Source organism: Bemisia tabaci, chromosome 3 (genome assembly GCF_918797505.1).
Source record: "Bemisia tabaci chromosome 3, PGI_BMITA_v3".
Taxonomy (NCBI): Eukaryota; Metazoa; Arthropoda; class Insecta; order Hemiptera; family Aleyrodidae; genus Bemisia; species Bemisia tabaci.
Window position 1 is genome coordinate 48336690 of NC_092795.1, and position 14158 is coordinate 48350847.

The 14158-nt window shown below is 41.5% G+C and overlaps 1 protein-coding gene across 1 annotated transcript in view; it reads right to left on the bottom strand.

The window, feature by feature from the left end:
• Nucleotides 1–14158, bottom strand: part of LOC109030564 (insulin receptor) — a 380809-nt gene that overhangs the window by 319633 nt on the left and 47018 nt on the right. The gene's annotated exons all lie outside the window — the stretch shown is intronic.

Here is a 14158-nt window from a genome sequence, read left to right on the forward strand (position 1 = left end):
CGCTTGCTATCATGCTGCCGTGTTAAGGAAAAACGCCTTATGAACCTTCAGGCGTTGCCGAATTTTCTTTGATAAAAGGCGAATTTCTTGGGAGACCAACAAATATTTTCCCCCAATTTTTCGGATAATTTTACTTGCAATTTCAGTTATAGTTCCTGAAAATTTTAAGGAAAAATATCCATAACTTTTCGCAAGAATAAACATGTTATCGGAGGAAATTTGGCAACTCTCGAAAGTTCATAGAGCATTTTTCCTCAGGACGGCAACATGGCGGACGGAGAAGTGCAAGTGTGCCCTAATCCGCATGAGCAGCATTAACTAATGAGCCTTGTAATGTGTGGGTACGGAATGCCAGTTTCGGCCAACTTGTGAATGTGTATTAGGCTGATTGTGCGGTGGGTTCGTGTTTTCAATTAGCACTCAGCGCCACCATAACCTTGAAACAAGGGCACTCACCTCCACCGGAGTCCGTCGCTGTGAGGAACTGAGAACGAGAGAGATCGAGGATCCGGCGAGGCCAGCGCACTTGCGCGCATCCGCAATAAACATCGTGTGTGTTTGCATTACATCGAGAGGAAAAAAAATCCTCCCAACTCATCCGACCCCCGAGCCTAGACCTAGACGATTTTAAGTTTGTGTCAGGGTGTCTGTCTAGTTTTTATTTCATTTTGGGAAATCCTGATTTTTCCTAAATTTTGACCGCTAAATCCTGATTTCATATTTTTTCCAAATCCTGATCAAATCCTAACTTTTTGCGGAGAAAGATTAACAGACGGATAAAGGATAATTAACGAAAAATAAGCGGACGGCAGACTTTTCTCAAATCCTGATTTTACGACCGATTTTTCTTCAAATCCTGATGAAATCGGTATTCAATCCTGATAGAATCGGGAAAATCCTGATTCTAGACACACTGCTAGGACTACAGGACGCTTAAATTTAATCATGGTGTCTAGTATTCTTGACCATGCTCATTCCCTGATTTAACAAAAATACACAAAATAGCCCGAATATTTTTACTAAGAAACACAAGAAAATGGGTAGGCATAATGTAAAGTCTGTGCCATTTACTCTTTCTTAAAACTCTTCTCTCTGAGTAGCGCGCGTTAAATGCCATCACTTAAAGTGTGATCAGGTGATGCACTATTTCGAGCCTACCATACGCACTGCGAACGAGGTGGCGGCGGCGGAGGAGGATGGGGGGCGACTTCTTCCAGAAAATCGTCAAAATTTGAAAGCATCTGATATGTGCAGTTTCAGTCAATATGGTCATGAATATAATTACCAATTACAAGCGTTCTTCCTCCTTCTTCCCTCCGCCTTTTTTTTCTTCCTTGTTTTCGGGCGACGGGGAGGTGAGGGGTATGCCCCTTTCGTCCCCGCCCCCCTTGGATTTGCCTATGCCTACACCATCGTCAAATTTTGATTTTTCGCCGCCCGATGAAGGAACGATGATTTCGTGGCCCTTATCCCTCGTCGATTTTAAAATTTCAACAATGCGTTGAACCGCGATGATGGAAGAAAAATGCGAAATTAAATTCGTGTTTATATACGCATTTATTAATTTTATGGTCCATAACCGAGATTCGTTAAATGCCCAGAGCCGTTTTTATAGCTTGCTAATGTGAGTGCGGGCTCGGGAACTAAGAGTAATCGTGGTGTGGGGGCGTGCTCCGTAGTTCCATAACCCGCAATCCCCCTCCATTTACTTCTAATAGGACAGTTGAATAGGTCAATGTCAAAACTGAAGGAGTCCATTATGTGATGAACCACGGTATGTAGGCATTCCTATGGAGCTCACAGCTCATCGGGAAACAGACGTGTTAGGTTTTAATATCGACGCAGTTACCTGTGCGCGCAGAATCGATACCCTGATATTAAGACCCATTAAGACACGCTTCAATAGGGGCATGGTGCCAGGATTCAGCAAGCATATAGCGTAGCAAGGTGCGCACTGCACTGGGAAAAAACACATTGGATCTAGAGTCCAGACTCTTGAAAACATTGACAAGAAAAAATACTCTTGATTCAATCGGATTTTTGCTTGAATCAAAACGAAATCCGCTTAAATTAAGAGGCTTGGTTCTTGATTTAAGCTAGATTCTGATTGAATCAAGAGTACTTTTTCTTGTCGATGTTTTTAAGAGTCTGGACTCTAGATCCAATGTGTTTTTTTCCCAGTGTGTGCAGGCAGTGGCGATTCTTTAAGGTTGGCAACACTGTTTTCCCTCCACTAAAATGTATGTAAAACAATCGATTCTTGGTGAGGCAGCTTCCTTCACCTGGATCGATATTTTCAATGGACTTTAATGGAGGAAAAACAGTGTGACCAAATTGCAACACGGCCACTGTCTACAAGCCGATTAGAGGTTAAATCGGCACACTGAAGAAGCGTGTTCTATGGGTCAAAGTACCACCCCCAGAATATTAGATCGGGTGGATTAGGTTTTAGTGGGTCGGATTCGTGGCCCCCTTCCTATCACCAGAACTTATTCGTTCCAGCTTCGCGAGCTGAAGACTCAAACCTACACTATACCCTTTTGAGAGTTGGTGGATATTTCTAGATGCTCGCCTCATGCGTTTCTACTAACTTTCAAATCGGCTACCCCGCGCCTGGACGAAATCGCGGCTTGTGCGTGCAGAGTCGAAACAGGTACGGGGGCCCCACCTGAAATATTCATTTCTTTAGAACTGAAATTCGTCCAAAAAGAGACGAGGACCCAGTGATATTACAGCAGATCTCTCTCAGGATTGTGTGGTGTCTGCGCGCAGATTTTGGAAACCACCTTGGTTGACGCATAACCTAAAAAATAACGGGTCAAAGTAAGACCTTTTCCCATCTACAAGAAACTTCCTCGAAAAATTGCATTTTAAGTGGGCTATGGACTTCCAAAAGTGTTGGAAAATAAATGATTTCTTCTGCATTTTGGCAACAGTATTGTACCGATTATCGTGAACATTAGTATGCACCCATAATTTGATGCATGTAAATTGGACTGCATTTTGCAATTTGGAACTATAAATTCTGGCTCTTCTGGAAAAACACTTATGTGCATAGGGAAACGAATGGCACATACGTTGCTTTTAAACCGGGCTAGAATTTATAGTTCCAAATTGCAAAATGTATAGTCCAATTGTAGACGCGAAATCCAGAATTCGTAAGTCACGCAAGCGAATACTTTTCTGTTTACGATTTTTCTGGAAATCGAGGATTATTTACGCAAGGATCCCTGATTCTGCAACAACGCATGAGAGTTGAACCGATAAAATCTACTATCAATTGCTCCAAATGAACGGCGAAGCATTTAGACCAATGATTGAGGCTTGCCCACTGTAGGCTAAGGACCGGATGTTTTCGAGGTATGTGCGAGATGGAGTCTGTGCTTCTGCCCGGTCTGTAGGTCAGTGGGATCAATTCTAACGCTCTGAGGAAGAACGCCGCATGAGCTTTTAGGTGTTGCCAAATTTCCTTTGCTTCGACAAAAATTTCTTGATAAACTTATGAATATTTTTCTTCTAATTTTTCAGACAATTTTGTTTACAATTGAATCTAAAATGTATGAAAATTTCAAGGAAAAATATGCACAACTTTCCTCAAAGATACATGTTTTATCCGAGGAAATTTGGCGACTTTCGCGCGTTCTTACGGCGAATTCCTTAGCACGACAGGATTCCCGTCTTCTTAGTCGGTGTCGAAGTCATAGCGCTGCGTTATTAAGGAAGGTCGGAGTCGTCTAGTAGCTGGCGATTGCGCAACTGACGACGAATCACCCGGATAAAATCTCATTTCATTGTCACTCCGTTCGGATGGACGAGGAGCTTGATCCTGTAACTGGTGTTACCGCTTTGTCGCATCGACTAGGTATCGTCTACTAGTCGGGCACGGTAGGATCAGTTACAGAATCCGGCTCCTGGATGCGCAAACGGCTTCGTATCCTCATAATCCACTTTCACGTCACAATGACACACATTATCGTAAAACGTTACTACGTTTCGATGTTGCCAGATTCTCCATCGTACACTGCACTTGTACCAGGAAAATCTTCGATCAGGGTGTCTACTAAAACAGCCTGGTCAAAAATAAGTACTCTTACAGTATTTTTTCAGTACATTCTCAAGAAGTTCAGTACCTCCTTCAACAGAAAAATTCCGTACTTTTTCAGTATCTTCATTTGACGAAATTCGAAAAATTTCAAAAATTTGAAATTGCGACAAAAATGACAAAAGATGAAAAAAAAATCCGGACATTTTTGCGGAATTTCCGCTCTTTTTCAGTACTTCCGGACCGCCCTTAAAAAATCAGTACTATTTCCGGACTTTCCGGGCCTGCATCAGACACCCTGTCAATATTTCTGACTGAGAATTTCACTGATTTTTCTTTTAATCTTATGCAAAAATCAGAGGATTGTTGGACGATAGTTGCGCAGGTATAACTTTCGTAAAGAATTAGAGGGTTTGAGTCAATTTCGCAACATTGGGATGGACTTAAGCTTCTTCGCCCGGAAAACGAAGACAGTTCGTCCATGATACGAGGAGGTGGGTACGTTGATCTTTCTTCGGTAAAATATTGGTCAATCAGAGCTTGACGCCAAATCCACCGGACGATCATTGTGGGACCTGACGGCCCCCAATTGAACGTCCTCGGAGGAATTTAGAGATCAAGAAGTGACTTATTGCATGAACGAGGGCACATAAGATTTCGATGACGCACAAGAGAGCTACGACCGAGATGGTTACTTTCCAGTTTTCTCTCCGTCGAAAATCCGGTGTTTAAGAGCAACTCGCGCAGGAAAGAATGAAGCGGGTTATCCTTCGGCCGCGCGGAATGTGGAAATACCGAGAGTTCGCACAAAAAGCGTGCAGCATTAAATTATGTTGCCAACTGACAATGCACAACTCACGGAGGAAGATTCGAAAGGCATACAAATTATAGAGCGTAAGTTGGATTTACCTTTCTGATTGGTTACGCAAAGAATTTATTCGACTGAACACAGATTTCTATTTGAGTCTGACACAGTCTCAAAGCTCCAACTCTTCAAACGGAGACAGTTTTGTGGACTTGGTTCAAAAGCCACCGTTGACTAAAAAAAAACGAGAAATTAATAAAACTAGATTTTTACGAAGAGCTAGATGACAACTCTTCATCAAACTCATAAGCTACATATGCTGCATATAAAACGGTTTAAGGGAAACGTGCATCATTTCAACGAAGACACACCATGTTCCAAGTAAGTGTCTCTTTTTATTCACGCTTCTGCGCATGATAGTTACAATATTTGCGCGAGCAGGTGAAAATTGAGACTTATCTGAAATTAAGTATGACTGTAGGAGGCTTATTTTTTGTGACTTATTAACTTAAAATCTTTTCGCATATCCAAACGACTCAACGGCGATTCAGAGGATTTTGAATGAAAATTAAAACCGTGAATGTCGGTCTCTTTTCTTCTGAGGCACAAAAGCAATGAAATAATCCTCGCGCGCCATCCAACCATTTCGACAACGCCACTTGAACACAGCGCAAACGCTATAGATTGAGAGGTTTTCGGAAATCTTTCTAAAGGAAAGCTACCATGGCTTCCTAAGTTTTCCCTGACAAAGAGGATTAAAACGTCAAAATTACGCTGAGTGCAAATTCCTAGCCTTTTCCAAGTTCTAATTGTAAAGTGCAAAGCTCAAATTTAACATCTCTTTTCGTACTCCGTGTTTTCATTTTCACTCCATTTACTCTGAGCCAAATTCCAATAGAATGGATGGAATTCCTGTTCTAATGTCAGCAACCAAGATTGCCATACCTCTGGTTCAGATTGAGAATTAATATTCAGAGTGGCACAAACAATGAGAACCGTCGAAGAGATCTCCTTTACAGTGGAATTTTTTTCTGGCACTTGTATAAGATAAAATAAAATACACCTTTAAAACGATGAGAATGCATGAATATCCGCAAGGAATACGTCTAACAGTAGGTCGAAGCTTACACTTAAGGATACTTTTTTCCTGGCGCACTCATCATTTGAAGACGATAATGTCGCACTTCACTCAATTCGCAAAGTATTTGGCAAAAAAGAACCAACTTTCACTGCGAGCAGAAATTTGCTCGTTAATAAATACAGGCATATTTTCACATTTCTTTTTGGAACGAAAATGTTTGTGGTTATCATTTTTGTGCGAATGAGGTGCAATTTCAAGTAAATTGTTTCCTATATTGGTGTATTCAACTTGATTTAAAATGTTTCCGATGGAGAATTTTCGCACATGACCGCTAAGAATCGCTAAACATACTCCACTGAACACTTCGTGGCAGTAGCGACTCAGGCAATGAAATCAATTACCATTCGCCATTGCAATCGCAAGAGCTCCTCCTTTCCGGACTTTTCCTGATTTCCAGTTTCGGTAGTTGTTTATTTTTCTTCTGCAAGTTATTTCAATTGCGTAACATTCCAACTTTTCATAATCGACAGAATCCGTCATCACTTAGACCTTGAGCTTCAGGTCCACGGAAAAAAATAAAATGTTGATTCAGCATTTATAATCCTGGAAAAATGTGCGAGATGTTTCAAATGCTGATTTTACATTAAAACATGCTAACTTTATTTTTGAATATGTTAATGTAACCGTGGCCGTAGTTGAGTTAGCATTTTTTTCATGTAAAAACAGCATTTGAATCTTCTCGCACATTTTTTTAACATTATAAATGCTAAAGCAACATTTAATTTTTTTCCGTGTCGAACTTATCTCCTTCAGCGTGAAAAGTTTACCAAATGCTAATCGCAAGGAATAGTTACGAAAAAACCTTAGAATTTTTAGATGATCAACACCTGTCGTGATGCAACACCACCGTTAAAAATTCCCGTATCTTTGGATTACTGTGAGTTACTCTTTCTTCGGTCGGATCAATCAAAAAGACTCGGTTGATCGATCAAATTTCGTCCACCACACTTCAAGAGGTGCGTTACGTAATTAAAGGACGGTCTTTTACCAAAGATCTACTGAGAATTTGAGTGGATGGTAGGAATTTTAAACAATTTGTTACCATTTCCGTCGCGAGGCGACTGGACCCAACCGGCAACCGAGTTCGGATTCCTCAGCTTTGGGCTTTGTCGCCGCGTTCCTCGGAACGGGTTACAGGGGAAAGAGTGGACTACATTCTACATTTATGGTCTATATGTTAACAACGGAGGCGCGCCAAGATGCTGTCCTCCCGGCCCACAGTGGATCCAGTCAATTAGAGAGGTTGGACATACATTTTTCGACTAAAACTGCAAATTTTGATGTATAATTAGTCGAATTTTGAATTTTGGGGGTTGCCCCCGTAAGAGAATTTCACGAGGAAACCAATGAACCCACTTTTAAAACCTTAAACAGGGTGGCTAGTATTTTTTAATTTTGAAAAATCCTGATATTTTCCTGATTTTTCTCGACTCCTGGGATGGTGGGCAAAAAGCAGTAAGACTTTCTCAGCTGAGAAGATTCGCGTAAGAAAAATTCCTGATAAAACGTCCGATTTTTCCGATTTTCCTGATATTTTCCTGATTTTTCCTGATCAGCCAAAATTCCTGATACTTTCCGATTTTTCCGGTTTTTCCTGAGGCTAGACACCCTGTCAAAGTTTTTTATAAACGGTGTTATAAGCCTTTAAAGTCTCTAAATTTTGCCCGACCTCTTCCATTGACTCGATCCACTGTGCGTCCTCTCGGTTTGGGCTCGAACGCCGATACCTCAAGACTGCCATGCTAAAGAGGAATGCCGTATGAGCCTTCAAACGTCGCCAAATTTCCTTCGATAAAAAGCAAACTCAGCGGGTAAATCGTGAATTTTTTTCCTTGAAATTTTAAGACAGTTTCGGTTGCAATTTAATCTAAAATATATGAAAATTTCAAGCGGGAACGTGCATAACTTTCCTCGAAAATACGGGTTTTGTCCGGAAAGATTTGGCAACTTTCGGTTGGACATACGGCGTTCTTCCTTAGCACGGCAGAAGAATTCTCCAGCTCATCGACCGAACCTCAAACAAACAGCGAGGAGCAAGGCCGTGCGTGGCGACCGTGTGGGAGTCGCCCGACCGAAAACCCGCAGATTGAGCCGCGTTCGTCGCATGAGCGAACTCTCGGATCCCGATTTCTGTTGTCGTGGAATGTAATAAAGTGAATTCGTAGCAATTAGTGTGCAAACATAGAGGTATACACCAAAGGCGGGGTAATAATTTGCAAAAGCTCGGGCTTATGCCACAAAGTAATTATGCATATGAACGGCCATAGGAACTTTGAGCGTATTCTCGAAATTAGACGTTTCTTTTAATAGTTGAGTTTCAATATACATCTGAATGTCAAGACTGGTTCAAAACAATTGAAATTTGAGGGACCCTCAAGGATGGGGGGATTGTTAAAGGTAATAAAGCTTCAACCCAAGTCTCCGTGGTAACGTACACGTCTCATAAACGAACTGTCTAATTCATGTGCCTCGTGTACCATCATAGAGACACATCTCAGCAGTTGTTTTTTAAGATAGAAGAAAAAAAATTGCTGTTTAAATCCTAACGTAAAGCAAGAATCCGGACATGAAGCTATGAAACACAGCCGAATCTCGAATATCAGCGGTAGTTGGGACCGGAGTTACTGCGGGTAATCGCAAATCGCGGATACCTGATTATATCCGAAACTAAGCTATTTGGGCTAGAAAAGATTTTGAAAAGGCTTCATTATCTATATCTGTATCAAAGACAGCACTTGTCAGTAGGACATGTATGCATTAGATATAATTGAATAAATTCTACCTTACAAAATAGTCATTTTGGCAGACACAATTTCTTGAGGAAATATTTTTACGGAATTTTCAACCAAGAAAAAATAAGCTGGGGTCACGCCGAGAGGAATAAAATGAACCATACCGTTGCTGTGCGCATACTCCCATCATGATACAGTGACAAAACAATTTGATCGGAAAATTTTGCGGACAGCCACATACAAGTCAAATCAAAATATTTTCGAGACCCCATCTCAGCTGTGCAAATAAAGCGAACCGACGCGACGGATAGGTTAATTGCGAGTATCACCTATATTTCACACCTATTAGCTAATGATTGACGGACGACTCGTTGAGCATTTTTTTGGCCTAATCATGACATGATGTTGATGAATGTCGAGTTAAGCAGCTCGGAAAACAAGTTTGTCAAACAAATCCTTCCCCGGTGCGCAGCTTGCTTCACGTGTCACTTATCCATCATAATTAGGCAAAAAATGACGTCACCCAAACCCAAAATTGATGCACGATTGGCGGCTTCTGCTTGATTTATTGTTACTGTACCCATCAAAGCTCTAAGATGGAAAGTCGTCCACAGAATAATGGCAACTGTTTCATAAACGCAGATTGAGCGGTTTTGAGAAGATACATGAGGCCCTGATGGCTGCAGCGAGAGTTCATGAAGTAAATTGAGAACATACATAAGGCCCTGATGGCTGCGGCAAGAGTCCATGAGGTAAAATGAGACAGTTTTGAGGGGGCCTTGTTTAGGATAAAAATAGCCCTGCCTTCGCTGGGCGATTCTTTCTATTGCCAAAAAATAACGCGCTTTTCTGTTTACCAATAATTGCTTTCTTAAGATTGCGTTTTTAAGACGCATCGGAACAATAAACCGTGCCTTCGATAAACAAAAATAATAACACCTTGCGCGTGACGAGGTACCGGGGAACTCCGGCTAATGCGCCGTCGCTGCTAAGTATACGTCGGGTGAGATGCCTTTCTCTGTTGGGGTCGTTCGCACTTTTTCCGATTTTTTTTACCCTCCTCCCCCTTGTGACGCACCCGTACCGCAGCCCTACACCTCCCCTCCTTTTGAATCACGTAAAACTGACCTAACTCTCCTACCCCAATTTCCAAAAAATCAAGAAAACGTTTATTCGGGAAGGGCGGAATTTTCGATTTTTTACACGTTTTTTCAAAGTTATTTCGTTTCCCCCGACTCGGATTTGTTACGTAACGCTGACTCAAACTCCCCTCCCTCCCCACTGAGCGCGTTACTTAATGCTAGAACGGCCCCTCTAGACTGCTGAAATGAAAATGAGTGGAAGCCTCAGTGAAAAACAGAATTAGGATCGGGAAATTTGAAAGCTCTCGGACAATTTTTTTCAGCGAGATTCCTTACATTTGACGCTCCTCATTCTCACGAATAATTAGATTGAGCGCATTGGCGGATCCAGCGATTTGGCAACACCGGATTTCCTCCATTAATACCTATCGAAATGTATCGATTCTTTGAGGGGCCAGGTGCTCCGACAAGAATCGATTATTTAGCATAGGTTTAAATGAAGGAAATCCGGTGTTGCCAAATTTCTGGATCCGCCAATGATTGAGCGTGGGTGTCGGATCCATTAAGGATTTAATAGGGACTTCCCAATCTAGTAGCATTGCAACGTTAATTTGCCCTCTTACTGCAAAACTCTTCGATTCAGTGACCGGAGAAAATTCGATTAAGGCGGAGTATTAAAGCTCCTCTCCACGTGCGAACTCAAGATTTCGCAGAAGCTCGTCGACGGCTAATCCAGCTCTCTCATTGGCCAACGGGGCAAGTTCGGGATAATCGATGAGTCCCTCCGAGACCTCCGCTCATAACGTGGAGAGGAGCCCTTCGGATAATCCGGTCCATTATGCGGCCTCTTCTTCATCAATATTTCACGAAATAAATGCTGCTTGCGGCGAAAAGCTCGGAATCCGACGCGAAGGTCAGAAATTAAAGTTTTTATGGAGGGTGCAATAGTATTCTTCTTTCGAACATTTTTACGTACCTCCTTCACCGTAATGGAGACTGAGAACCCTGTTCTTCATCAATGGAGATTTCACAAGTTGGCAACACTGTTTTTCTTCCATTTAGGTCCATTAAAAATATCGGTTCAGGTAAGGTAAACCGTCTCACCAAGAATCGATTGTTTTACGTACGTTTAAATGGAAGAAAAGCAGTGTTGTCAACTTTCAAGAGTCGCCACAGCTCTCCATGGAGCACCGAAACTTATGTTGTTCGCATTGTATTCTTCGTGAAATGTTTCAGGGTAAACATGCAGATCTAAATATACAGTTTACTCGGCATTTGAATCCACAGCTTGTTCTAGTTCATTTAAAAAGACTAATGCCAGAATTTCAGCTTTGAAAATCATTTTCCGCGGCATGCAATTTAAAAATACATGGAAAACGAGAGATAATGTGCGCCTTCCGTTTTCTGTACAGCATCCAGTCGAAAAAATCACTCTCATGACTTTCGACAATTTTAATTGTATCGTGTTGTGCGAAAATCGTGTACGTCCATTTTTCAGTCTTGAGTTTTTTCGGATTGATAATACTTTTTAGAGTTAAAAGGAACCACGAAAGTGGTGTCAATACTTGATTTAGGGTTATCCTCGTCCAAAAACAAGTAGTGGCACCACTTCCATGCTTGCTTTTAGCTCTGTAAAGTATTATCCACATAAAAAAACTGAAAGCTGCAAAAATGGACATTACCTACCGCTTTTCGCGCGTTACGATTCAATTATTGCACTTTCTGTTTTTTGCAGGAGGAATCGATTGCGATGTATCGATTGTTCTGCCATTTAAACTAATGGTAAAGAATCGATTATTAAGGTGTTCGTTGCGAACACCCTCATAATCGATCCTTTTCTATAGGTTTAAATGAAGTAACAATCGAATCGATACATCGCAAAGCACGCCACGCCACTTGGAATCATCCTCAGAGAGGCAAAAACGCGAAAAACGATATCATGCATTTACTCACTGTTAACGAATTCACGACTTGTTGCAGATAACGAGACTGCTCACCGGCACCGGTTCAAGCGTAAGCGTGTAGTTTTATCTCACCTGTAACAAGGAAAAAAAGGGTTCATAACAAAAACCGAGAAAAAGAAAAAGGTTTGTTAACAGAAGATTATGAGTGCATCAACTGATACACATCTAATGAGCCGGCTTTCGAAGTAATTATTTTAACTGGTTCCCTGGACATGCTCGCACTATCCCCCGCGAGGTTAATTAAGGTTTATCTACAGCTGCGTGAAGTAAGAAATTTCTCCGCGCAGGGGGCGCCACCGCTGTTTTAGAGTCCGTACAGCTCCACGTGAGTCCTTGAGCTTTTATAAAAGTTGAAGGAATTTCTGTTTAAATCGAAGAGTTATAAGTTCTAGCCATAACATTCTTCTTCCTATTAACCCTAAAAACAACGTGAAAAGTCATTTCTGAAGCTCTGCAATTTGATCCCAGAAAAAAGTAGGGTTAAGCATGATGACCTTGATGCAACCAATCGCGCTTGATCGCTCTCAGCAGTTGGCAGATATCTCTCTCCCACCGTGAGCTGTCTCTCTCGCACTTACAGATATCCCGTAAGAGAAACTGGGATCAATTTACAGCTTTTATTATTAGACTTTCAAAGCTCGCGTTTGTTTCTAAGGATTCCAGACGTATGCTGCTAGAACTTATGAGTCTTAGAATTTAAGATACCTATTGTGATATTTAAATAATCACTGATTTCGGAGTCGGATTTTAGCAGCGCGACGTGGTGGATTTTTTCGGAACTACAGCTGAAGATTAACCTTAAGAGGCACACTCTGAAGAAAAACCTAACCTCATTTGTTTTTATCTGTTAGCTAGTTATGACGAAACATGCGCTAACTTATTTATACTTATCACTTCCTCGCGGCTTTGCTGGCCTGCCTCATAAAACCGGAGAATCCCTGGGATCCTGGTCTGCCGTGCTGAGGAAAAGGCTGATGGACTTTTGCACACATTTTTGTGTGTAAATGTCTAGTTTTTTGTGAAAGTTTGCAGAAATGGGAAAAGTGGACATTAATTGCACAAATCTGACTATTTGGCAACATCTCATGGGGGATTATTTAATATGGAATAATGGAAAATAAAACTTTTTCTTCGCACAATTACAGGCCTAGGACTGTCCGATGATCACAATCATTGGGTGAGCTTTATTTTATTTTTAAAAAAAGGAGATAACTTGGGGATTCGATGGCCTCTTGGCAATCGTTCGAGTATCGCTCGTGACATCTTTAGTACGCCTTTTTAGAGCTGCCACTTCCCTAAATAGCGACGCATATTAGTGCAAATGTACCCTTCTTCAATAAATAGAAAATTTGTGCAAATGCCTTACATCGAAGGAAAAACGTTGTATGGATCTTTAAGCGCTGCCAAAATTCCTTTGATAAATATACATTTGAAGAAAAATTGGCGGACATTTCTCCTCCAATTTTTTAAAGGAGTTTATTCGCCACTTAATCTCATGTATCGGAGTCTCTCGAAGAAAAATGTGCACGAGTTTCCTCAAAAATAAATATTTTCTCGGGGAAATTTTTGCAGCGTGTGAATACTTATACGGCGTTCGCGGCGGCAGTGTTCACAGTTCGCCTTCATCATTTGCTGATGTTGGTGAAATGCTGCTTCTGTTTTTACTGGCATGCTTCCACTTCAATACGTAAAGAACAGAGCACATTTCTTGTCTGCTCTTCACTGCAGTGAGCTCAAAAGGGACGGATTATTATTGTTCATCTCGTGGTGCTGCAGCAAGGCATGTATAAAGGAACTAGGGGGCTACGCCCCCTGGCCGCTACGCGGCCCAACCCCCTGAAGGCGCTCCGCGCCATCAATGGGCCGCTTCGCGGCCCTATTTTTACCCTCCTATCGGTGTTAGTTTTATTTTTCCCCTAAAAAATTACGAAATAAGGTATACTTTACTTTTAGAATGAAATAATTTTTGGTTTTGATGAATAAAGAAACAATTTTTTTTTTTTTTTGAAGTCTAAAGGACGCGTTTTGGAATGACTACTTGATGAAATATTGCAGTAAAACAACGAACATTGATAATCAGGTAATAATTAAGAATTTCGGGTAACGGGGATCGAACCCACACCATGTTTTAAGTGGACGCTTCCGACGTCTTTGACGACTCGGCTACCGCTCGTCTTGAGGGATTGGGGGCGAATCTTGAGTAAATAAGTGTAGAGCTGATGCGCAGGCTACCCAGCTACTGCGCAACCTCCTCGACCACTGCGCATCCTCCCGCGCATAGCGGTAGCAGTCTCGGAGCATTCTGAAAATTCACTCACTTTTATAACGTGATTGTAAAAAAATCTGGGTCCTATTTCCAAAATCTGAATAGAGCGGGCTCATCTAGGGCCAA